Here is a 27,589-nt window from a genome sequence, read left to right on the forward strand (position 1 = left end):
TTTGTTGAAGCATCATCATTTGTTTAGTTTCTCTGCTTGAATCTGATACTCACTTGCAGCTTACAGTTTGTTCTCCAAGTAGTCAGAATTATACTCAGAATAAACAAAAGGATTTGTCTTTGATCTCACTTAAGTGTTTTCCTTTGTTCATCTTGCCACATGTTGGGAGTATGACTACTTGCTTAATTCTAGTCTCCGAATTATTTCAATGGTTATTTTGTCTGCCTGGAATTCTCTTCCTCCAAATGTCTGCCTAGATTACTTCCCCAAGGGTTTAGCCTTTGCTCAAGTAAGGCATTTTAAAGGCATGTGACTCCAAAAACACTTTTTCCAACATCTTTGCATCACCTAATTAACTATGAACTATAGTTGATGTAAAAAATGTTTGTAAAATGTGCTTAGGTTAAATGTGCCAGTGTTATTGATAGTACCCTTAATACTTTTAGTCTTTGCACGGAAAAGCAATAAAACTAGAACAAGCCAGGAAACCACCTTTTCAAAGTTGTGGTAGGCGGAGACCACCACCTTCTTCAAAAAACAGGATACCTGCAGGAAGTCTGAGATCTGGAAGACGAAGTAGTGGAGGAACAAGAGGGTGGCTTCTCTCATAGGAAGGACACTTCGGTAATGTTTTAAAATATAAAAATGGAACCACAGGACTGAAAGAAAGTAAGTTTGACGATATCAAATTTTCTCAATTTTATCTATTTCCTTTATGAACAGAAAATTAACTTACAGATACAATTATTTCTAAGTACTAAAGGTGTATTATCAGAATGATTGAACTAATATCTAAAATTCATTTTAAAGTTGTAATAACTTTGCACTGAAATAACAAAAATTTGAAACTGAGTTGTGTTTATGAATGCTGATTGCCTGCACTCAACAAGTTTTCTGCAGAACTCATTTATATTCATTATACTTTAGAGTTTTCAACTTTGGGGCCCAGAACTTCATATCAGTTGTAACATCAAAATAGGATGGAATATTTAAAATTTTCCAACAGGAAAAAAGTAACTCAGTATTTAAGATTGATTTTGCAATATTTGTTTTTTTGTGTATACATGTGCTAACATCTATGCAAATCTATTGCGTTGTAATTTTGATAGAGAGTTTGTACATTGGTCTGCCATAAAGCATTTTCAATTTAAGAAACGTAGAACTTTAATTTCTGAAAACAGTCAGTGACTCTGGAAAGGTCTAATAACCACGGCTTCACAGATATATATGTATCTTTCTTTGCTGAAGGATGAGTCACTGAAAATGATATTTATGAGTGATTTACACCATAGAAATGAGGGGTCGATTTTTACGTAAAAAAGAAAAACTAACCATATATTTGTAAACAAAACAAAACAAAACAAAATGATTGGATGGGCTGGGTGAGATGGCTCATGCCTGTCATCTCAGAACTTGGGAAGTATGGGATGGGGGGACCACAAGGTCAGGAGTTCCAGACAAACATGGTGAAACCCTGTCTCTCCTAAAGGTATAAAAAATTAGCCTGGCATGGTAGCTTGCACCTGTAATCCCAGCTACTTGGCTGAGGCAGGAGAATCACTGGAATCTGGGAGGTGGAAGCTGCAGTGAGGTGAGATCACATGATTGCACTGTAGCCTGGGGTAATAGGGCAAGAGTCCATCTCAATAACAAATAAATAAATAAATAAATAAATAAATAAATAAATAAATAAATATATCAGTTAACTTGTATTGTCTATTAACCAACCTTCAAAAATCTATCATTTATTTTTGGGTTTTAATAACCAGATGTGTAATTAACTGGAGATGTTCTTTTGAAGCTGAAATTGCAGTGTTTGCTCCATTTTAAGATGCATAGTTTCATGATTATTTTGTCTCCATTGATCTTGAGGGTGAGGTTCAATAATATTCTGTCATGTAAGAGAATGTGTGTATTCTAACCTGTAACGCCACCTGGCAATTGGCATATGTCTATATTTTTTGTAGATATATGAAAAATATTTTTATATTATGTAATATGCAATTCTTAAAGATTATTAAAATTTAACAGTCTAATCTGAAAATTAGTGTTTTATAAGGGAATTGTAAGAATTCTATATTCTGTTAACAAATTTTAGAGGTAAGGTATTTTCCTGATGTGTCACTTTTTGATATTGTAAATATTTGAGTTTCTTTGAATAGAATTTAGTTTATCTTTATCATATGCTTTGAAAATTTTTCCTCATAACAGAATGATATAAAGTCATTTATCATTTTTCTTTTAATATTTTTATGTATAGTATACTTAGATATTTTACTGATCAATATCTGCTCCTTGTTCACTCCCTACTTTTCCCACATCTCTCTCATAGAAAATATTATGATTCTTGAGTTTCTTTCTAGATTTTCTAAATGGAGTTTTCTTGCTTGAATTGTACTAATTTCATATAAAAATGTTAATTTTATTAGTTTAGACAAATGTGAATTTGTAAGATTATAATATGTAGAAAATCTTTATAAAAAACTAAAACTTAGCCATTTAAGAAACAGTGATGTTAGTTAACTAAGGAGTTTGTTTGAGGCCGGGCGCAGTGGCTCACGCCTGTAATCCCAGCACTTTGGGAGGCCGAGGAGGGCAGATCACGAGGTCAGGAGATCGAGACCATCCTGGCTAACACAGTGAAACCCTGTCTCTACTAAAAACACACACACGCACAAAAATAGCCAGGTGTGGTGGCGGGCACCTGTAGTCCCAGCCACTCAGGAGGCAGAGGCAGGAGAATGGCATGAACCGGGAGGCTGAGCTTGCAGTGAGCCAAGATCGTGCCACTGCACCCCAGCCTGGGTGAAAGAGCAAGACCCCACCTCAAAAAAAAGAAAAAGAAAAAAAAGAGTTTCTTTGAAATGCAGATGATGGTGGATACACTCTTGATCTCAACATGAGTTATTCTAGGGGACTCACTCCAGTTAAAAGTGGTCCCTCTTCAAGAAGTGGAGGGCCTCCTCCTAAAAATCTGCTCCTTCTGCTGTGGCAAGAAGCAATAGTTGGATGGGAGGCCAAGGTAAATGCTACCTGATAGAAAGACCATAGTTTTTGTAGGACTAAAAATGAGCCATTTTACCTGGATGCTTAACTTTAAGTTTATCAAACAAAATAGAAGTGACATACACATTGGCTTAATTGGTGATCGATCACTTTGAGTATAGTTTCTCTCTCACTAGGTACGTTTCAGGTTTATGGTGAAGAAATACTCCAGCTTCTCATTGCAGATCAAGGAATTGATTAGAGTGAGGCCAACGTTTCTTTTAATCCTGTGTTTGCTAGAGGATTCCCCTTTATTTTTCTAAAAGCTCCTAGCAGTATTCTTTGATGGTAGGCTTCTTCATCTAATGAATTCTTCCATTTCCTAGGTGCCATGGTAATGGTCCCCTGATGTTCCAATCTGAAAATTGCTTGTTCAGCTTCTTTGTTGGGTTGGAGTCTTGTTCTTACCAGGTCAGAGTGCGTTGGTGAGATGATGGCTCACTACAGCCTCAAATTCCTGGGCTCAAGCAATTCTCCTGTTTCAGCCTCCTGAGATGCTGCAACTACCGGCATGCACCACTACACCTAGCTAAACATTTTTCCTATTTTTTTGTGGAGAGAGGATCTCACTACATTTTCAAAACTGACATTAAAGCCTGGGGCTTGAGCAGTCCAGCTGCCTCAGCCTTCTACACTGGCTCACAGCGTCAGCCACTGAGCTGGGCCATCCAGCTTCTGAGACCTCAATAAGCTTATGTGCAAGGCATTCTTCCTGCTTATATGAAGATTCAAAAGAACTACAAGAGCATTTAGCAGAAAAGGAGTCACTGGGCTTAAATATAATTTAAAAATAAATTCAAGGCTTGAAAGGTAGACATGAAGGAGTTCAATATTCTTAAGTGAGCATCGCAGAAGGACGGTGTTGTGAAATATAAGGGGATGTAAATCAATAATTAAGATTGTACCGGGAGGTTTAAACATTAACAGAAGATCCTTAGTGTAAAATTTGAAATTATTTGAGGAGAGTACTCAGAACTAAGCAACACGAGGTGAGCAGTAGGATTTAATAGAAGCAGTATTTTTCAGAAGGATAATTTTAAGATCGCAGACTAAACAGAAGAAAGCAAGACAATAAATAAAAGTTCTTAGCAAAGAAGTTTAAGCAGAACAAATTAAAATTCTTACTTAGTCCTCCATCCTAATATGGAGGAAATTGAAAACCGACATTTTCAATTTTACATTTCATATGTAGACTGTCAGTGAAGCTAGGTATTTATTGACTTCAGGACACAAAAGCCAACATATTTCATTGGAAAATTCGCTCGTGAACATATCATACGTGAAAGACTGACATTTAAGGAATAGCTAGTGAAGAGGATATTAAAGAAGAACCTTCTCTATTTTGAAATAGCAACAATGTTGTAATGACCCCTTTAACGTTACTGGTTATTGAAATAAAAGTAAATGTTGGCCATCATTAGAAAATCTTCACTAATACATTTTAATTTGTCAACATTAGACAGCCACTTAGAGATAGAGCCACTTAGAGTCAATATAGAGCCAGCCACTTAGAGATAAAGGAGAACTTTTATGTAAAAATTTAGCATGTAGTCATTCAAAGGTAGCAGTATTTGTGTGTGTGAGATGAATTTAACAACATGGGAAAATTTACCTTCTTCAGCTGAGAAAGGACAATTTATGTAAACTTTAAAATCAGTGAAAAGTTTGATGGTTTTACATGTTTTCCCTCTGTCATTAGTAGTCATCAGTCATTCATATGAAGAGGAAAATAATAACTAAGTTGTTATTAACATTGCAAATGAACTTTACCTGAGAATTAGTGTTAGCCTTCAGCTTCATTAGAAGAACTGGCCTTGCGGGAGCCATGGGATTATCCAAAGCCATAAGAAATATTCACAGTGTCATGATTGGCTAGTAATTTAGGAAACAAAGAATGGAGTCATAGAAGCAATAATTTTAAAAAGTTGTTTGAGAGAAGAGAAAATAGTGTTTCAGATCTGGTGTTCTTTACATAATGTTCCATCACATGAGTGTTAAATATCCCATATCACGTGGAAGAGAGAATTATGGAGGTCCTCCATGCAGAGTGACAATCGCTTCCTGGATAAATGACCATATGTCACCAAGAGATGATGGTTATGCAATTAAGGAGAGTTAAAGGAAAAATGAAATTAAATAGTTGATTTTTTTTGTTGTGCTGATGAAATTCACATAACAAAAGTACACATTATAAGGTAAAGAGTTAAGTGGTTTTTAATACATTCTGTGTCATGCAACAACTACCTCCATCGAGTTCCGAAACATTTTCATGATTCCAAGCTAAAACTCCAACTACCAGTTAAGCAGTTCCTTCCATTTTCTCCCTTCCCTCAGCTGCTAGCAAACACCAGTCAGTGTTCCACCTCTGAATTTATCTGTTGTGGGTACTTAATGTTAATGGGCTCAAACACTACATGACTTTTTGCATCTGTCTCTTTTCCCTTTGCATGATGTTTCGAAGGTTCATTTACATTGCAGCACTTCACTCCTTCCACAAACTGTTAACCCATTATTTTATTTGGGGTGTTTCCACCACAGTGTTTCTATGCACCAATATTTGTTTGAGTACACTTATTCGATTCTGGGTATGTATATAAGTGGAATTGCTTGGTTCTATGATAATTATGTTTGTTTTCTTGAGGAACCACCACATTTCTCCATAGAAGTTGCATCATTTTCCATTCCAACAAGTATTGTATCAGGGTTCCAGTTTATCTACATCCCCTCAAACACTTGGTATTTCCTGCTTTTACTGCCATTCCAGTGTGTGTGTGTGTGTGTGTGTGTGTGTGTGTGTGTGTGTGTGTGTGAAGTATGGTATCTCGTTGTGGATTCGAAATACATTTTCTGAATCACTGATTATGAGTATCTGTTCCATGTGCTTTCTGGGCATTTGCCTATTTTATTGGAGAAATAGCTATTTAGATGTTTGGCAATTTAATTGTGTTTAAGTTGTTATTTAGATATATTTTTGGATACTAGAATTTAAAAATTTAAAATTTGTTGCTTAAACTCATGCACACAGACATCATCCAAGTTCCTGAGAAGCTAGGGATTATGCTCCACCACCTAGAGGCTATGCATACTGTGATTATGGTCATTCTAGTCAGGATGAACATTCCTCTACAGGATATAAGTACTATAATGTTATCTGGATTTATTAAATTGATTTCTTAAATTGTTCTTTCTGCCATTAAGAACACTTTTTTATTATTTTTTTTTTCAATTTAGTGATCGTGGTGGCTACTCTGAGGCCTGTGGTAGAGATCTTTCTCAATGAGTAAGTGGAAGTTCTTACAGAGATGCATTTCAGAGATATGGTAATGGTCCAGGATGGATTTGTAAATTATAGAATTACATTTAATAGATCAGATCATTATTTACACGAAATTCTAAGGAAAATTATAAAGAACAAATATAACGTGCTTCAATAATGAGTATTCTTAACAGTATAAAATATAGGGAACGATATGAAAGTGAGAACTTCAGTTCATGTTCAGAAAATGTGACTCAACATTTACCTTAGAATTAAACTTGTCAAGCTTCAAAATACTACTCTTACACTTATTTTAAATAAAACCTTCTACTATTTCAGGCTTAATTATTATCCTGTCAACAAAGGCAGAGGAAAGCAGATATTTCCAAATAGTACTTTAATTAGTTCATGCTTTAGTGATAGCAGTAAAAATGTTTAAATGTAGCCCAACATATTATTTTATCAACTCTGCTGGGACCTCTCATGGTGCACCACCTGCACAAGGACCTGGGATGTCTTATGGTGGAAGCAGCTATCACGATTATAACAATACTCGAGATAGATATGGCAGAAGTCGGGAGAGTTACTCAAGCAGTTGCAGTGATTTTTATTCGTGTGGTCATGAGCACTTTGGCAGAAAAGACTGAAGGAATACACCTTCTCTGGATAGGGTGCACCCTGCTCCTCATGTAGCATATCGTAGGTCAAGTTAAGTGGCATCTATAGGAGATAGTGGGGAAAGTCAACCTGAAAAAGGAGACTGAAGCAGATATTAAAGCAAGTATCCAAAATAATGGTTATTGCATACCAAACCTTGTTTGCAAATTGAAAATTGAAATGTTATTTCTGCATTGTTACCTGTATATTACTGAAAGAAACATGTTGGTTTTGTGGAGAGAAGTAGATAATAACTTCCTCCATGAAGTTTTTGAGGAATTCAAAGGAAAAGGAATGGTTTTCAAGTAATTTCGTACTTGTTAATGCTATTTGAAAACTATCTGTTTAGATGTAATATCTATATTAAAATTTTCAGAATACATTGTTACATGTAATGCAAAATGCCTGATGTTATTGCTCAGCTATACATGCTTAAAAGCAAATACAATACGAGAGTAAATTGTGTTGTTTGTTGAACATTTTTCTTTGTTTCTTTGAACACAAATGGAAACAAAATTAGGCATATATTACATCTCCCTTGCAAGCTGCACAAGTTTTCTAATTAGGCTCTTTCTCTTTAAAAATTTACAAGCTTAAAATGTTTCAGAAGTCTTTAGAAGGACTACAAAATTATCTGCATCACCATAAAACGTTTATTTTTTTAGAGGAATAGTACAGGTGAAAGGATGTAATTACATGTGGTTGATACTAAAGTTTAAGACATCTGGAACATTCTACTTGAAGCATTCTGTGACTGAAGGGGGATAACGGTAATGAAAACTTTCTTTTTTAACCTAAATCAAAAGTGTACCAGCGGAGTTTCTCAAGTGCATAGCATAATGAAATTAAATGTTCCTAGTTTAAATAGTGGAAAGTAATCAACACATGCATGACCTCACACACTTGTCGTTTTGAGGTGATAAAACGTGATATGCCCCATCTTACATTTATTAGAGAAAGAATGTGTTATCCCTAGTTAAAGTCAGCATGCTGCAGAAAAGGTTTTTAACCAATTCCTCCTTTCTAACTAGAAATATGTGTTCTTGATCCAACATCTCCTCAGTATACCCTCTTCACTAAACACCACCCCAACCATTGGAGTCGCTACTTCTGTGAGATCTGCTTTTAGATTTCATATAGGAACGAGGTAGTGGGCTATTTGCCTTTCTGATAACTGGCTTATGTCATTTAACAAAATGGCATGCACACATTCACCAGATTCACACACATTGTCACAACTGGCAGGATTTCCTTCTTTGACAATGCAGCGCATTTTTCCATTGTGTTTATGTGCCCTATTTTTTTATCCACTCATCAATTGAGGGACACTCAAGTTGCTTCCGTATCTTGGCCATAGCGAAACTGTGAAGAGTGCAGCAATAATTGCATGGGTGCACGCACCGCTTCAGCATACTGATTTGTGTACCTCTGCGTGTGCCCCGGTATTCTGATTTGCTGGATCATATGGTGGGTGGTTCTACTCGTAGATTTCTGGAGACTCTTTTTTCATTTTTATTCTTGAGATGGAGTCTCGCTCTGTCGCCCCGGCTAGAGTGCAGTGGCGCGATCTTGGCGCACTGCAAGCTCCGCCTCCCAGGTTCATGCCTTTCTCCTGCCTCAGCCTCCCGAGCAACTGGGACTACAGGCGCCCGTCACCACGCCCGGCTAATTTTTTGTATTTTTAGTAGAGACGGGGTTTCACCGTGTTAGCCAGGATGGTCTCTACCTCCTGACCTCGTGATCCACCCCCCTCGGCCTCCCAAAGTGCTGGGATTACAGGCGTGAGCCACCACGCCCAGCGATTCTATACTTAATAAAATCCATAAAACTTCTTGTAATGCCTGCACTAATTTACATTCTCATTAAAAGTGTGCAATGATTTCCTTTTCTCTGCATCCTTAGCAGAAATGAGTTTTGTTTTTTTGTTTGTTTGTTTTTTGTTTTTGTTTTTGTCTTTTGGATAATAAGCATTCTGACTGAAGTGAGATGAAATCTCATTGTGGTTTGATTTTTCTGATGGATTAGGGATGATGAGTGCTTTTTAGTGTGTCTTTTGCGAAATTGTTTGTCTTAGTTTCACAAACGAGTATTCACCTCCTTAGCCCATTTGTTTTCATGCTATTGAGTTGTTGGAGTTCCTTATGTATTGTAAATATTCACCCACTAACGGACGTATGGTAATCCAATAATTTCTCCCATCCTGTAGGATGTTCCTTCCCTCTGTTTAGTTTCCTTTGGTGTGCCGAAGCACTTTAGTTTCATATAACTCCATTCTCTATTTTTGATGGTGTTTACTGTGCTCTTGCAGTCACTTTGAGACCCTCATTGCCCACATGGATGTCATGCAACTTCCTCCTTGTGATTTCTTCTGGTACTTTTATCATCGCAGGTCTGACAATGGAGTTTGGTGAGAAATAATCTACTTGTAAAATCCTTTATGTGGATATTCAGGTTTTCCCCAACCTAGTTTATAGAAGATACTTAATTTTGCATTGGGCGTTCTTGCTTTTTTGGGAAAAGGTCATGTGCTGTAAATGCAGTGACTTAGTCCTGGTCCCCTGTTGCTTTTCATTAGCTCATGTCTCTGCTTTTCTGCCAGTGCTGTTCTATTTCGATACATAAAACTTTGTAGTATATTGTGAAGTTAGGTACTATGATGCCTCCAGCTTTGAACTTTGTACTGGATTGCTCTGAGTCTTCAGGATCTTCTGCCATTTCATAGCAAATTTAGGATTCTCAGATTGTTTTTCTATGAAGAATGGGTCACTGATATTTTTATAGGGGTTGTATAGAATCTGAGGATCAGTTAGGTAGTATTGACGTCAATGCCATGGACAATGTGTGTGTTTGTGTGCACATGCTCAGGGCCAAGAAACGCTGGGTGTCATCACCAATAGTGAGGTGGGCCTTAATATCCAGCCAGATTGCCTTCCTGGACACACACAGAAGGTCCCCTTCCATTTTGCCATCTCTTCACATTTTCGGCCCTGTGAGCCCCGTGCAGTCCTCCAGATTCCCTGTGTGGTGGCCTGTCTTTTCTAGGGGTGGGCAGGGGCTGGGAGAATGAGGATGGCAGAAGGGAGAAAGCACATCTGGGGAGGCTGGAGTCATGGAAATGGAACTTGACAGGCCTGGGAGAGCCATTCTGGGAGGATGTAGACCTAGACGGGCCTCAGGTGGGCACCTGTGTGGAGGGTGAGAGCACCCTGGTTGAGTCCAAACTGAGCCTCAGGTGGTAGCAGGCCTCAGGGCAGAGAAGGAAGCTAGCAAGGGATGGTGAGGCAGCTATCCCTTGAGCCTGGCTTCTCACCCACTGATCTTAGTTACTTATGCCTCTTGAGGGGCTTAGGGTTCCCCAATCCTGAAATGTGGGTACTACAGTTCCCTGACGGGCCTTTCTCCCCCAGCCCATGCATGGTCTGAGTTTGCTTACCACAGTCTCCTCCCTGAGCCTTGGCTTCGCTATGTGTGTCCTAGCTCCAGGACCCACAGGCCTCTCATCCCCCAGCCCTGGGCTGCTCCCCAGCCTCCTCTCTGTTCCCTCTCTGAGGGCCTAACTCCCTTGGGTAGTGCTGCATGAGACTGAGCCACGGGCCCTGGCTGATGATCTGGGGAACTGGGCAAAGTGGTCATGACAGGTCAGGTTCTGGTTCAAAGCCAATTCCTCCAACGCCAAGCAATGACCAACAAGGTCCCTTCCCATGATGCCCCACCACCACCCCACCTCAGCAACCCGTCATACCCTGGGCAGTCACCATCAGCCAACCAGCTGAAGAAACTCAGTTAGGTGTGTCCTGCCTGAAACTGGGGCCTTCACCTGCATGACCCTAGAACCACTGGACACAGTGGAGCCAGTCACCCTCTATCCTGGAGCGAGAGGAGTTGGGAAGGCTCATGCCAGACCTAGCTTCCCACATACCACACCCTCTACCATGCGGGGAGGCACTCCTTATTAAGAATTCCAATGCAGTACTCCTTAAGGATCACTTCATTGTGGAAGTAAATGTTGCGATGACAGGCAAACTTCATCCTTCCACCAGTACTCAGGATGGCTGAGTTCCTCCACCTGCCTGTCCAAGAAGGAGAAAGAGGATAGTCAAGGGACAGTTTCATCTAGGTGGGCTGAGGTGGCCTGCTAGCTGGGGTGAAGCATGCATTTCCCCTTCCCAGCTCTCCCACTGAGACGTCCCCGAGCCCCAGGAGGACCTCAACCTGACCAGGACCTTGGAACCCTCCCCAAGACCCAGGCTTCCCATCCTGACCTGCAAATCCATCATGTGGCTTTGCAGGACTTCCTCATGGTTTCTGAGCTACTAGCTCTCACCAGAAATAACCATAACTTTGAAATGGCTCTTTATGTCAAATTAAATTTTTCATTTTTACTACCTCATGTGTTGGATGAGGCATGTATTTTTAAATTTATTTTCACCCTTATTGTACCTCTGTGATAAACAGTTTACTAACATTCATACCATAATTATCTTTCAGTTTTACTTGTCTGTTCCTAAAGATTCACTGAAACTAAGAATTATATTTATGCTTGTATCTTTCAGCAACTGTATGTCAGATAACGATGCACATTACTGCAGAAATCACATATACAGGTCCAAAGGGAGACGAAGAAGAAGAAGAAGAAAGCAAGCTTTAAAGTCTATACATTCCTAACACTGTATCAGAAACTCAGTAATCACAGTGAAATCAAAGAATGACCACAGTCAATTCCATCTCATACCTAGGCTGAAATATGAAACGTCAAAAGAAAAGAAAGTTAAGAACTTTGGGCTTGTAAAAATTTTCCCATACAGATGAAATTATTGGTAACTTTGTCTCACTAGAAAACATAGACAAAAATCCACTTTTTGCATATGTGTAAACATAAATATTTTTATTTCCATCAGTTATGACATGCAAGCAAATAATAAAGTGAAAGTACAATACAATGATATATGGAACTTTCTCAATCTTAAAATATTCCATTGAGACTATTTATTTTATGAAAACCATGAAGAATCTTCATTAAACTACATTACATAGTACTTTTTAGTGTTTTACTTACAGTTTAATCAACAAATTAAAGGTAATTCTTCAACATTATTTATTACCAATACTGTTTTTCTACTTGAGTAATCCTTTTAAAATTATTTTAAGTAAAACATTAAAAACAAATTATATTGACTGATTTCAGCTTTTGATGAAAGCATACTTCTGTATTTGTAGTAATGTGAAGTATAACTTTCTTCTCACAATGGATCTTTTATAACACGAGTGTTATTGTTTTGTCTGATACAAACCCTGTATTATTTTATGGCTTTACTGTATCCATAAATTACACGCCTCCAGAGAGTAGGCTTCGAACAGATGGAAAAATTATATTTGTGACAAACTTCAAGGAAAGGAAATGGTAAAATGGGAGAATAATTTCTAACTTTCTAACTGTTGGTCAATGCAGTTGTACATGTTTAGATGTAGACACATATTTGCACACTGCAAGTTTGCACATGTACATAGAAATTTATATGAGATACCCAAAATATATGGGTTGTGTGATTTTTTAATTAATCCACAATTTTATATGTGTGGAATTTGATAAGCGGTTACATTATCCATATTCAATTTGTTGTAAAGCCAACAAAATCTCTGTCAGCATTCATTTCAATTAATACAATAATGTTAACTGCTGATAGCTTCATTTTCCTTGTTCCATGCTGGCAACCTGAAAGTAGATTCTCACTCTAATTAGCACTTAGGGTGCGATCCACAAGAGACTGTCACCTTGCTGTGGATTGTGACCTCTGACGACTGCTCTTTCTTCCTATAGCATTCCTACTTTGCATATTTAATAAACTTTGTGCATGGTTAAAAGGATAAAAGTGAAGTGAAATGTAGGCCATGCTGTGAAATGTTCCATGGTTTCTGTATCTCTGACTGACTTTTCATGCTATAGAGGACAAGAAAGACAATTCAATATGTTTCTTATTATCCAGTCCAAAGCAGTCTTTCTTACTAATATGCCAAATCCATCACTTCAAGGCACTGACATCTAAACACGGCTACACGTCTCAAAATCTCTTCTCATTAATAACCGTTACGTTAGTCACCGTTGTCCAGAACTGGAATCTGACTGTGAAATCCCCAGGTGGAAATTGCTATAATGGCTCAAACTATGGGAATGACTATTTTTCAGCGTAATTGCTGCTGTCATCTTACTGAAAAATATCATATTAGATGGCAGCTTTTAGTTACATAAATTCTGTTATTAATTTTTAATGTCCCACATTTTTATGATATTGCACAAGTAAAGATCTTTGATAACTTAAATGGTAAACTGAGCAATTGCTAAAATAACTCACAGCACTTCAAACATTCATTTACTTACTAGGAGTGCCACATATCATCGACCCCTGATTAAAACAAAGTTGGAAAATTGGTTATTAAAATATGCATTTCAAGGTATTTTTAAAAACTACCCATACCATATATGATGCCCTATCTGCAAGGATGAAGCCTTAGCATAAATGTTTCAAAGCAGAGAAATCTAAACAATACTGGCAACATGACATCCCAATCATGTGCTCAAGTGTATATTTGTGCCTCTAGGGAGGCAACTTAAGTGGTGTGTAATATTACCATTTTCATTCTCCCCAGTACCTCTTTTATTTAAAACAAACAAATGTTTCACTATTTGCAAGAAAAAAATGAGTTCTTACTCTGTTGTATAACTGATATTTCTATCAGCTTGTTTTAATCTTCCTATGAACTGTGAATGCCTAGATAACTTTCAGCGTATCTGTAAAGTGGGAAGGTAACTGTACTTAGCTCACAATACTCTACAATGGGATAATATGACTCAAGAAATATACATTTGCCTAGACAACACCTGAGATATACTAAGCAATACATAATCCTTCTCATATCAAATGCCTATTATAATTATTCAAATATATGGCCATAATAAAAAGATAAGTGTTTTATATACAAAGTAAATGTCTTTTGCCTTTAATATCTCTCTACACTTGTCTTAATAACCTCAACACAAAACACCCATGGAATCCGTTTTCAGCTGAGCTGACTACCAGTTATTAGGGTTTAAGTAAACAGAATAAAGATTTTAAAAGTAGATGACTAGATACAAGAAATCACACTTTCACCATAAGAAATAATTATTCTCAAGTGCCACTGCAACAGCAAACTTGAAAAAAAATTAAGTATAACATATTACAATATTCTAAAATCTAAAATTTCCTCTTTGAAGTCCAGTGGTTCATGCCTGGAATCCCAATAATTGAGAGGCTGAGAAGGGAGGACTGCTTCAGGCTGAGAGTTGGAGACCTGCACAGGTAACCTAGCAAGACCTAACTCTACAAAAGTAATTAATTAATTAAACAGGGCATCATGACACGCATCTTTTCTAGTTACTCAGAAGTTCAAGGTTGCAGTGAGCAGTCAAGGCACACTGCACTTCACCAGGCAAGAATTTGTCTCTAAAAAATAATACAACAAAACAAAGCAAAACAAAAACACTTTCAGGTGTTTTTTGAAAGTTTGTATAATTGCTCCAAGAGCATAGACATTGTTTAAAATTGAGCAGTTCATGGGGAATGGGCAGAGAAAATGGCTTATATTGTTTTCCAAAAATCAAGATAAATATGTTAGAATATTATGTACAAATATCTGACAATCGTTTGTGAAATAATTACTGACAAATGTCAAGTCATTGTCTTTATAGCCTTTTCCTTCAAAACATTCATAGCTTAATTGGAGAATGAAGAGAAGAACAATAATTGCAATGTACTGTGCAAGTGTTACAACGTGTAAAACTTAATAACTTAGTTGGAGAGGAAAGAAGTTCTTAACTGGGTTAAGACAGGTGTGGGGAAGCTTCTTAGGGCAGGAACAAAGAACAGGATCTGTAAGAATACCAATTTGCAAGAAGAATGTTTAGGAGAAAAACATTGTGGGAGAAAAGAAACATTCTTTCTGTCAATGATAGAAGTACTAACAGTGCATATGATGCCATCTGCCCAATTCTTAGACCATAAATATTTCTTGAATGAATCAATGAATAAAAGATATTGGGAAAAGCGTTCTGGAAGGGATTTTAAAAATCCTAAAAGGAAAGGTAAATACCCTTGACTTTACGATTTTGCCTGTTTTTCTCTATGTTCTTCTTAGTTTACTACCTCATAAGCTCCGTTTTACTTTTTGGTCTTTTCACAAATATCATGCATGAGTCATTCCTCAGACTGCTCCTCTCTTGACCCTTTGATAGTATATTTTTCTCTGATCTTCCTTTGTGTGTGCTCCTGGGTTTATATGCCCACAGATACCACAGAGGTCAATCACCTCTCCTGGCACTGTTCTGTAATAGAGAGGCCTGGCCCCTGTGAGGCATGGTTCCTAGGCTCCCATAAAAATTACTTCCTGTTTCAGTTCAGTCAAGGGGTGACACTGCAGAGATTAGAGAACAAGAACATGAGAGAAGCCAGTTTGTTTCCCTGTCCTTCTCAGCAGGGGATACGTTTCAGCAGTGATTCCACGGCCTGCAGGAAACACTGCGTGTGTTTCCGTTTTCCATGTAGTGACCATAATCCCAGACTGGCTCTTCTAATGCCATTTTCTGCAGTTGTCTTCTCTAAAGGATTTGGGTGCTATTTTTGGAGATTTAAATAAAATATATTGATGTGGAAGGGGGACAGGGAAGTGCTGGGTAGAGCAGGGCGTGTTCCTTGGCTTGGGCTCCACCCTCAGGCCTGTGCTCACTGACCTAGGTGAGGACGGCACTTCTGTTTTCTTGCCCAAATGTTGCATTTCCCAAGACCACCCTGGCCTGCCACACCTCCATCCTGCCACACCTCCATCCTGTGATATAAGAAACCCCCAGATCCTAGCAGGCAGTGATCCTAGCAGCTGGACGTCTAGAGGGACCATTAGCAGAAAAAGTCACAGCAACTGGACCTCGAGAAGACACCGGAGGAAGGAGAGCACAGAGACTGAGGCTGCAGGCCATCCACCGCAGAAGAACACCGAGTTTCGTGGAGCTGTGGGAGGAGAGCGCTGACCTGTCCCATTCCAAGGGAAAACTGCGTTCCCGCTCCATCTCCCTTCTGGGTCCCCATCTATCTGCTGACAACCTCTACTTAATGAAACCTTGCACTTATTCTCCAAGCCCACGTGTGAGCCAATTCTTCAGGTACACCAAGGCCATAAACCCCGGGATTCAGATAGCCTTCTGTCTTTGCAGTAAGTCAGGATGTCTGATGGAGCTGACTAACACAAGCCACCGACGAATGGACCATGTAACACATGCCCTCTGGGGATTCAGGAGCTGTAAACATTCACCCCTAGACACTGCCTGGGATCAAATCCCCACAACCTGTCCTCATTGCACGCCCCGCGGGAGAGGGGATTAGGGACTTCTTCCCGTTTCAATATGAGTCTGTTTCCCATGCAGTCTGCTTTCTGTAATACTGCAGTGTTATCTCATTGCATATATTTGACAAAATAAGTTACAAGCTATAAGTAATATGAGAAGAAAGAAAATCGTGGAGAATAAGGAAGAAAATGAAACGTTGTATCAGTAAGGAATGTTTTTACTTCAGATAACATAAAAAGTAAGTAAGGGATGTCTATTTTTCACATGTGAACCAGCCATAGTTAGGCAGTTGCTGCCTTTGATCAGTTGCTCTGCTGCATGGTAGTAGCAGTGACTTTTTTGCTATTTTCTCCAAGGTGAAACCTAGCTGAAATTCATCACCATGTTGAGTCCAGTTGTTCCCAGCCAGCTTTGCCCACATCTTGGTTTTCCCCAGTGTTACCAACTCCTAGTTTATGCAACTATTTTAATAGTGTATTTTGCTAGTCATGTGAAACAGCTGCCTGAGATTTTCTATGCTCCTGCAGTCACCTAGTATTTTTGCTATCTCAAATTATGTGCCTTGCTCATTTTTCTCTTCAGGACACTATAGGATGTTCTTTAGCTGATTTTTTTAAAGAGCATTGGTAAACCAGTTTCATTTCTGTCAAATACTTCTGGGAATTTCTGAAAAAACGTATACAAGTCTCAGCTAAACACCTGGCACTGGCCCACTGCCCATTCAGCTGCCTGTTACTGACTTCTTCCGTTAGACAAGATCCCCCAGGCAGCAACTGCATGTGTCCCCTGGCTTCCACTTGGTGTCCTGAAGACCAACATCTAATGTTTAAAACATTTCAAGTCTTAGATAGAGCATAAAGTTTTTATAGGATACAAAACAGCAATCAGACGCAAGAAATTGAGTCATTCTTCTTTAAACTCTTATTTGTAATTATTTTGTAGTTTGTCTTATTGGAAATTAGAGACCCAGAGAGTGGAAACAGTGCTTCTTCTTCAACCACCCTAATGCATCTCACACATCTGTCTCATCATTTGCTCTGTATGAGATGTCCATGTATGAGCTCCCATAAAATGATGCATAATTTATACATGCAAATGGTCCTATGAAACAATATTATCTTTTAAACGTAAATCCACATTCAAGAGTAAAGTTTTTCAAAACCAGAAATAATTTACAGAATTGCTACATAATGTGGCATAATTATCATAATGTGGAAATGGAAATTCAGACAAACTTTCACATTGTTACTGAGAGGACTGTTCCTTGAAGACCTATATTTCTGGCTATCTGCATTCCAGGAATATTTTTATTATTATTTATTACCATCTCATGACGAAACGGCCCACTAGGTTAGATTTTTCCATGATAGAGTGTTTGACTAAAGAGTCAATAACTCTTGCAACAGAGAACACCCTTAGAAATTAGCTTATAAATTAGTTGACCAGAGTCTCAAAGTTCCCAAGGCCAATTCTTAGGGTTCAATCTCAGACTGTAATAGTGTTTTCTGCAGAACAGTGGCTTTAAGTAGCCAGATATTTTCACATTTATAATCTATTGGTGGAAAGCCTGGTCCTAAAGTAGGAGCAGCGGATGCATCTCTCCTTTCATGACAAGTTTGACACTCAGGAGATGATAAATTTATAGGAAAAAAATGGTTTTCTCCATTTATCTTTGGCTATCTATTCCCAGATGAAATTAGAGTAAATATATGAAAGACATTTCAAAATATACTGGAAAAAATTAAAGAAGAATATATTAAGAAACAAAACTTTAGCCAGTATCAATCTTTGACAACAAAGTTAACCATTTTAACTATACAGTATAAACATATTTACAAATAAAGTGTATGCATAGGGAAATGTTTCTTGCATTGTACACACTTTCCCCAGTGATGTTCTAGGCACTCATTTAAAATAGGTCATTGATTGAATTACAACTATAACCTTACTGTAAATAGTACAGTAGAAACTTTTCTAAAACAGAGCACGTGTACACATTGGTTGGTCGTCCAGTTGTACTGTTTCTTTTGTATGCATGTGTGTATGTCTATGTAATTTTAGATAGTTATAGAGAATAGATTTCGGGCAAGTAATTAGAAAGTAATGAGATTCTCTTTGTAGTAAAAAGGGAAATGATTAACTTTAATTGACATTTTAGTTGAACAGTAAAACTGTATAAGAATTTATCCTGCTCAGGGAAAAGATGTATTGTGTTTTGCAGCCTGAAAGAGTGCTTTCCTGAGTAAGCCAGTGTTGGTATTTACTGCAGAAATAGATTTGTTTTGGTAGACTCCTGTAGCCAGCTACCTACAGAGAAGGAAATCCTACTAGAGAGAATTCTAAATAGAATAGTTAAATAGTCTTTCATTTGGGTGAAGCATTCACATATGATATTCTTTTATATTCAGCATAATTATAAACATTTAGTTTTAATACACTTTCCAAAAAACTAATTATAAAAATTAACAAGAGAATTGTATATTCCTCATTTAAAAAGTTTCAGCCTATTCAAATCTGAGAAGTCCACTCTGAAATACCTGAAAATGAGATATGAAATGAATAAGAAAAGAAAATACAGCAGAATGTACCAGATGTATTTTATGTGTTGGACGTACATATATCTGTTAGCTTTTAGTGGCAGTCAGAGTGCAGTCTACATAATTTTATTCATAATAGATGCCTATGCATGATATAGTCACACATAAATATTATTTCTCTGAAGATTGAAATAGAAAGCAGGGAAACACAACACGGCACATATGCTGAATTACATTTAAGCAAGTGTGAATTATATAGTTAAATGATCTCTTCAAGGGGCTTCTTATCACTCTCTCACTGGGTCGTCTAAGGATTAATTAATTAAAGTTCCTAGGCTCTTTCAAGCTAAGAAACACTATATAAGTGCTTTGCATTATCTTGGTAACACGAGAGTGAGGCATAAGTGATTTGCAACCTCATAGGCTCTTTGAAATGTGTGTCTAGCCTGATTGACAGTTTTTTCTAACAGTGTCTTATGGATTGGAAGGTGCTTATGAAATTCGAAGACGAAATTTGCTCTATTAAAATCATGCTAATCTGCAAAAGCAATCTTTGTTCTATATATATGTAGAGAGAGGTTTCTCAAACTAGAAGGAAACTTTGGATATGATTTCGAAGGTAATATAATAAGGTAGAATTTTGACATCAATTATAACTTGTCTATTATCGTTTGATTGTCTCAGCTATTGCTCTCTTAATTAGTGCAACTAAAGTCTAGTTAATTTGCACAAAGGTAGCCATCCCATTTTATTAGCATGTTTCAGTTATGTATCACTGAAATAAGGTCCATTCTATAATGTAATATATTATTTCATTTAATAATTTATTTTACTTTTATTTCCATTTTTATTATAAATTCAGAGAGTACATGTGCAGGCTTGTTACAAAGGTATATTGTGTGATGCTGACGTTTAGTCTTCTATTGATCCCATCACCCAGGTAGGGAACCTTGAAACCAATAGGAAGATTTTCAGCCCCTGCCCCTCTCCCTCTGTCCTCACTTTGGAGTCCCCAGTGTCTAATGTTCTTATCTTTATTTCTGTGTGCACCCAAGTTTTAGTTCCTATTCATATGTGAGAATATTCTATATTTGATATTCCGTTTCTTCATTAATTTGCTTAGGTTAATGGCCTCCAGTTGCATCCATGTTTCTTCAAAGGACGTGATTTTTTCTTCTTATAGCTGTGTACAATTCCAGGGTTCATATGTACTACATTTTCTTCATCCCGTCCACCGTGGATGAGCTCCTAGGTTGACTCCATGTCTTCACTATGGTGATGAATATGAGAATTCAAGTGTCTTTTTGATAGCTTTAATGATTTATTTTCTATTGAGCATATACATAGTAATAGGATTGCTGGATGAAATGGTAGTTCTATTGTTAGTTCTTTTAGAAATCCCCAAACTGCTTTCCACTGTGACTGAACATTCTCACCACCAGTGTATGAGTTCCTTTTTCCCTGCAACCTTGCCCGCATATATTATTCTTATGATTATTATTTTGGCTTTTTAATAAAAATAGTCATTCTGACTGGTATCTTATTGTGAGTTTGATTTGGATTTCTCTGATGATCAGTGATGTTGAGCACTTTTGTTATGTTTCTTGGCCACTAGTATGTCTTAAGAAGGTATCTGAAATAAACATTCAATTATTTCCTGTACTAATACGTGAAATTCTGCCTGTCCTTCTCTCTTCTCCTACTACATGATTTTACATGGATAATCAGTCAAAAAATGTGATGTGCTGGTAACATTTTATTTCATACTTGTAAAATATTTTTCTTTTAAAAATACCACATTCTAATTTTTAATTTTTTTAATTCCTTGGAAGTGACAATGGGGACGGGGGAGTTTTAAAGCAATTAGTTCACAAGATGATTCCAATGTAAATGGTATATTATTCATCATAAAATTAATTTGTTTTTGAGTAAAATTTAAAAAATATATACAAATACAAAATAATATAAAAAATACCAACTAACCCCACTTAAAAATAACAGCTATTGATACATTCCCTGTTCTATTTACATGACCTCTGGTTGTAATTGGAATATATGCCCTCAGGTTTGTTTCCTTTCTTCCATTTCCAGAGGCACCATTATCATGAACTTGTTATTACCTTTGTATTTTTTAAATTTATTAAAATATTTATTTGTAAATAATACTGGTGCTTTGTAAATTTTTAATATTTATGTGAATATTATCAGGTGTGTATTATTTCGCATATTTTTTGTTAACATTCTTGGTGAGAGCTGCCATTATTGATGGCATAGTTCTCAGTCTACTGAATTCTCATGTTCCACGATGTGTTTATTGAAATGCTACAATGAAAAACCTTCCCTATGCCTCCGAATACACAGGTGTGAGAATTTCTAATGAATACATTAGAAGAATGGCTGGACTGCAGTGTGTGTACCATTTTAACTTTGAGGGGATGAAATATTCTCATTAGCCCCCTGCACTACCACTTTATTAATATTTTTCATCCATGCTAATTGGCTTAGCACTTGTCTTAGATTTCTCATTTTTAATGAAGTACTATTATGTTACATTGATTAGAACCAGCAAGTGTGTTAAATGTTCATTTTGTTTAATAATTATAGCTATTGTGAGGCCTCTATCAGTATGTGAGAAAAATAAAATGTTAACAGAATGATGACTTTAGTGGGGAGACAAATCTGAAAATCAACTTCATTTTCCTGACACAGTTCCCACAAAACATCGATTCTGCTACTTTTTCAAGGAAGCATGCAGCAGAGTGAGTAATAATAAATCAATATGCACGAGTACATGGTGCCTAGGGATGGGTAGTTTCCTCCAATCTTGCCTGGTGATGGGAGAAGTATTTGACATAGTTTTTGTTTGTTTGTTTGTTTGTTTTGTATGTGGTCCACTTAATGACACTCCCAGATCATCATATGGTAGGTTTGGGGAAAATGAAGGAAATAATAGGTTAGGTATATGTAAATTATGTACTGGAAACAGCAGCTTAGCACACAGAGAGTTGTTAATTGGTCTGGCCACAGTGGTTTTGTCATTTCTCATATACCCTACAACTATTTATTTATGGGCTGTTTGCTAACGACTATTTTTTAAAAAATCTGTTTCAGCAGCAATGACCTAAAAAAATGCAACTACATATTTAATTAAAAACTATTCCCTATTAATAGTTTTAATTAATTAAACTAATTAATTAAATGATTAATTAAACTATTTAATTAATTAAACTATTTAATTAAATGATTTAATTACTTAAATTATTAATAAAAACAATTTCCCTTTCAATTAAATTATGGGTTGAAAAGTGTCATGGTGTAATCGTAAAGCCTTGTAGTCCATGTTGGGACCACAAGGCTAAAAGTGATATCCTGAAATCCAGAATATAGAGGATTGAGGGGAAAAACCAGCTGCTATTTCAGAAGGAAACACTTAGTTATATTAAGAAAACTATGCCTGAAGATGACATTTCAACAGGTTTAATATGTGAATTTGGAAAAAAATTAAGCATATAATTCTGCGATACTTGGCTTTTTATTTACATCACATTGCTATTTTTTAAAATCAATTGTGTATATTTTTTAATTTTAATTTTTCTGCAGTTAAGAAATATGCATGAGTAGTTGTTAGTATGTTAACTCCATTAACTCCCGAAGAAATTCCAAAAGCATTGATTAATGCCATTTAGACGCTTCAAACAGAAAATTAAATGAAAAAATGGTTTGAATTTTTCATCAATCATTGGAACCAAAATAAAGCTGTTGAAATCTTATTGTTCCAGAAATAAAACATTGAACAATGTGATAAATAGTTTTTCATGTTCAGTTAAAAAACTAAACATTGTCGATGACTTTTATTGGTGACAAGAAGCAGCAATTTTGGAAAAGCTTGCAAGTAACTTCATTTAAACGTCAATATAAAATTAAAAGATATGCATTTTCCAGAAAAGAACTATGGATAATTATTGTTAAGAAACAGATTAATTCACATAAATATGTTCCAGAATTATTATTCTGCCTACTATTTCTAATATTTAAATAACAATGTAAAGAAGTTATTTTTCTGTTTTGCATCAAGATATGTAATTGTGGTTTTAAATTTTTGAAAGCATTTGATTTTCAAAAATAGTTGGAAGATAACTATTTCATAGATCTATTGATATAGTAAAAACTATTTGACTATAAGGAAATAAATAATAAATTGATAAAACAATAAATTAAATAATAAATGATTTTATATATGTTAGTACTCTTTTATCCTCAAAAAACTTTCTATTGGGACAATAAAGGTTTTAGTCACCCTAATTTCAATAAATGTCACTAGAGAGTCCTGTGGATTGATGGAAAAAAATTACCATTCCTTACATTCTTGACTGCACTCAGTATTATTATTTTAATAGTTGCCAAGCTAATGAACAAAAGTTGGTACCCAATGTGGTTTTGATTTACGTCCCTGGATTACTAATGAGCTCAAGCATCTAGCCATTTTTCCTTGGTCATTTGACTTTATTCCATTCTAAAAAGGATCTAACTATTTACCTGTACTGCTTTCTTCTACTGGGCTAGATTGTATATATGTTTTCTTGTATATTTGTAAGACTTATTTTGATTATTTTGGATGCTGGTATTTTTATTTATATTGTCTTAGTCATTTTCTGGAGTTTTATAAACACCCAAGATAATTTTTAGAATTTATGATCTGAAGATTTTCAAAAAGCTCACTCAGAAGTCATTTGTGGCCATAATGCTGACTTCAAATGAAAATATAATTTTGCCACTTTAGGAAAACATACTTTAAAGATACTAATTAGAAAGCACGGAAGTGCTCAATTCTATCTTTTTACTAAAAGTTGCATTTAAATAGTCATTTCAACAAAATCCTTTACCCTTAAGTAAGAATCAATTATTAAAATTGATTACCTGGCTCCTAGATGGTTTTCTAAATATTTCACAATTGTCATTTTGGCAATAATCACTTAGCATACTTGTGAGAATTACAGGTTCTCTAGGTCTCATTTCAGATTATTGTACCAAGATTTTGAAGGAAAATAGCTAGAAGTATCTAGATATATATTTTATGACCCACGAAATTATTTGGGGATGTTTATGAAACTCTGATCTGACACATAAGAGAACGTAAAACAGCAATGACAAAGAAACAAGCAAACAAACAAACAAACAAAAAACGAACCAAAAAAGAAAAAAAAAAAAAAAAACCACACAAAGAACATCAAGCTAGGAATCAGGAGTAAATACCTTATCTTTTCCTAACTCCAGCCTTCTCAAGTCATATGGCCCTATATTCTTTTTCATTCTTGGTAAATACTACTCCAACTATCTAGCACTTCGCGGTATTAATTAACCTGTTAGTTTGCAATTTAGCAAAATACATGAAACCTATTTCTGAATATTTTCTTTAGAAACATGTTTCTAGCTATACACCATGGGTCAGTTAATGCTATTTATGGTTATAAAATAGCAGTATTTAACAAAAATATTGGACCACTCTCACAAAATTACCTTCTGTAAATGTTCCACTGCTACTAAGATTACATTGACAATTCGGAGACTGTACTGACATTTTGAATATCATATATTCAAGGAAGATTGGAAAGTGTCTTCATATGTCATTGTCTACAATGATAAGACTTAATACTTGTATTAACTTCCAAATTTTCCTGTGTTAAAGCAGGTGTGCAGGTATTGGATGACAGGTAGGCCACTGAAGCATAACTGTGGATAAAGTTGCAAAAGTTTTGGCGAAATTGCACATAACAACATCTCCACAGAAAATTTAGATTTTGGCTCAGCTAGGAGATGTTGAAGAAAATGACTTTTTTTAATTCTTAATGATTCCCCAGCTGGTTCTTAAAGGGAGATAGCAAAATATTGTGGAAAGAGGTAGTTTTGTAATCTGAAATTAGACTTTAAGAGAAGTTAATTATTTTGAGACTCAAATTTCAGATGTATGAAGTGGGGTCCAAAATATCTAGGACCTGTGTGTGTAGTTGTAAGGATCATATTATAACAATTGATTCTATTTGCCTTGTACTTATCCGTAAAAAAAGACATCATTTAATTGTGTTACTTCGTATAGCTTTGTGTGGGCATTTTTAAGGGACATTTATCTCATGATAAATAGAATAGTAATACTGGCAGATAATAGTACTTACTCCAACATTGACATTGCAGAGCTCCAGCTGTTCTGTAAAGAAACTGACATGAATTCAAAAAACAGTGGATGATTGAAGGTTACTTAGTGGCCATTCTTTATTTACTAAGACTATGTAATTCTCGGAGAGGACACACAACCTGTGAAGAGTTGGATGTAAATGATGAAGAGTCATTGAGAAAAGGCTGCCTCAAGGATCATCCTCTACATTCCTAGCTTGAAATACAGGGTATTTGGTGCTGCGAATTTCTGAAATAGTGGAATACTGTACGAGGAAACATGTTTTGGGCATGAAATGAAGGTCTGGTTTTGGTATGTGGAGATGTAAGGCATGCAGTTGGATATGCCAAGTCTGAAGGCAGAACAAAGATCTGGCCGGAAGTTGGGAATTTCTTAATGGTCAGCATAGAAAGGGTGTTTTAGCCTTGAGAAAACCCAAGAGGATCCATGACTGAAATCTGAACAACTTCAACACCTGTAGATTTAGTAAAGATGCCAACAAAATACACACCAAGTTCATATTAAAATTAATAGGAAAAGACAAACTACTTAGTGAGAGCTATTCAGGCAACTAGCACTAGGTAGCTATTAGGTAGCAAATTTGGGAAAAAATAAAATGTATAAAGAATCTTTGATCAGGTTTCCAAATATACAAAATAAAAACCACTTACATGTTAGAAGACAATATACAAAATGATATTATGTTAATGGTACTATTTAATGCTAATAGACAAAAATGAAAATTATTGTGAATTAAATCAACAGACAAGGTATTTTCTATCACTGTCTTTTCTTCTCAATTTGTGTGTTGTTTTAATTCACTAAGCAATGACTCCTCTTAATTCCACTACTTTTTATTTAACACTACATTTGTTTTTCATATGTGCAATATTACACTGTCCAATAGAGAGGAAATGCAGAATTTGGGCTATTATATCAGAAACACCTTTGCTTTTCAGATTTGGGCGTCTGGAATGTGTTTAATTTAAATATTTTCATCAGGCCTCGATTTTTCAGATTTTGGTAATCACTTTTCCAAAATAAACAATGTCTGACCGTGATGACTACAATAAAAATAAAATTATGCTGGATTTTAAGAAAATTATGTAAATTTGATGCTTTTTGGGGGGTGTTGGGACAGTGGAGACAATGTTTTACTCCTGTGGCCCGGGCTGGAGTGCAGTTGTGCAATCTTGGCTCACTGCAACCTCTGCCTCCTGGCTTCAACCGATTCTCCTGCCTCAGCCTCCCGAGTAGCTGGGATTACAGGCACCTGCCACCACACCCAGCTAATTTTTGAATATTTAGTAGAGATGGGGTTTCACCATGTTGACCACGTTGGTCTTGAACTTCTGACACCTGGTAATCCACCAGTCTTGGCCTCCCAAAATGTGGGGATTACAGGTGTGAGCCATCCTGCCCGGCCTTCAAATTATGTTCTCATACCCACTCACACAATTTATTGTAACTATCTACATGTTCTCCTCAGGTGGGGGAAAAACAGTATCAGAGTTCTTGAAGAATTTATGAAAGAGAGAATGGCAATACTACACAAGGTTTTAACCTATTCATAATACTGCATTTAGTGAATAAAAACATTACCTTTAAAATCCTACTAAAGTATTGAGTAAATAAATAAAATATATTATTTCAATAACTCTAAAATATGTGTCCATGAAGAAAATAGAGGGAGGCTTCAAAAACATAAACACATAAGTGAGGCCAGGCATGGTGGCCTGCATCTGTAAGCCCAGCATTTTGGCAGGACAAGGTGGGTGGATCACTTGAGGTCAGGAGTGGGAGATCAGCCTGGCATATATGATGAAACCCAGTCTTAACTAAAAATACAAAAATTAGCTGGACATGGTGGTATGTGCCTGTAATCCCAGCTCCACTTGAGGAGCTACCATTTGAGGCTCGGTTTGGGCTCAGCCACGGCCCTCTCGCCCTCCACACGGATGTCCCCCCGAGGCCCATCTCTATGTCCTCACAAAATGGCTCTCCGAGGCCTATCGTTTTCTGTTACAGGAGGCTGAGGCAGGGGAATCGCTTGAAGCTGGCAGGCGGAGGTTGAGGTGAGCCAAGATCCTGCCACTTCACTCCAGCCTGGGTGACAGAGCAAGACTCCTTCTAAACACACACACACACACACACACACACACACACACACACACACACACATGCACGCACACAGAAACACACAAAACTAACAAATGAAAATAAAAAATTTGTACTAGAAAAAGTACTCACAGTCAAACTCACATATCTAACAGAAAATAATGTCATTTAAAACAAATTTCCACAAGAGACAAATAAGAAAACAAATTTATCAGCTTGCATATAAAGTTCAAATAATAAACTGAAGAGAACCACAGGGTGAGAAAATAAAAACGTACAATTAAGTACCCTAAAAGAAGCTGAAAGTCACTCAAAAATGTTCTGGATTCTATGGCTCTACATTGCAAACATGACCACAAAATTTGCCAGGAGTAGAACAATCAAAATGTATCCTAAAACTCAATATACACTTCAATTCTCACATAAGAATTGTA

At 36.5% G+C, this 27,589-nt stretch overlaps 1 long non-coding RNA gene across 1 annotated transcript in view; it reads left to right on the forward strand.

The window, feature by feature from the left end:
• Positions 1 to 11,983, forward strand: part of LOC129395728 (uncharacterized) — a 30,662-nt gene extending 18,679 nt beyond the window's left edge. Inside the window, exon 3 of the long non-coding RNA XR_008622985.1 lies at positions 11,512 to 11,983. This is a non-coding gene — a long non-coding RNA (uncharacterized LOC129395728). The remainder of the gene's footprint in view (positions 1 to 11,511) is intronic.
• Positions 11,984 to 27,589: the final 15,606 nt, after the last annotated feature.

The sequence above is a fragment of the Pan paniscus genome, chromosome Y (genome assembly GCF_029289425.2).
Source record: "Pan paniscus chromosome Y, NHGRI_mPanPan1-v2.0_pri, whole genome shotgun sequence".
NCBI classification, from domain to species: Eukaryota; Metazoa; Chordata; class Mammalia; order Primates; family Hominidae; genus Pan; species Pan paniscus.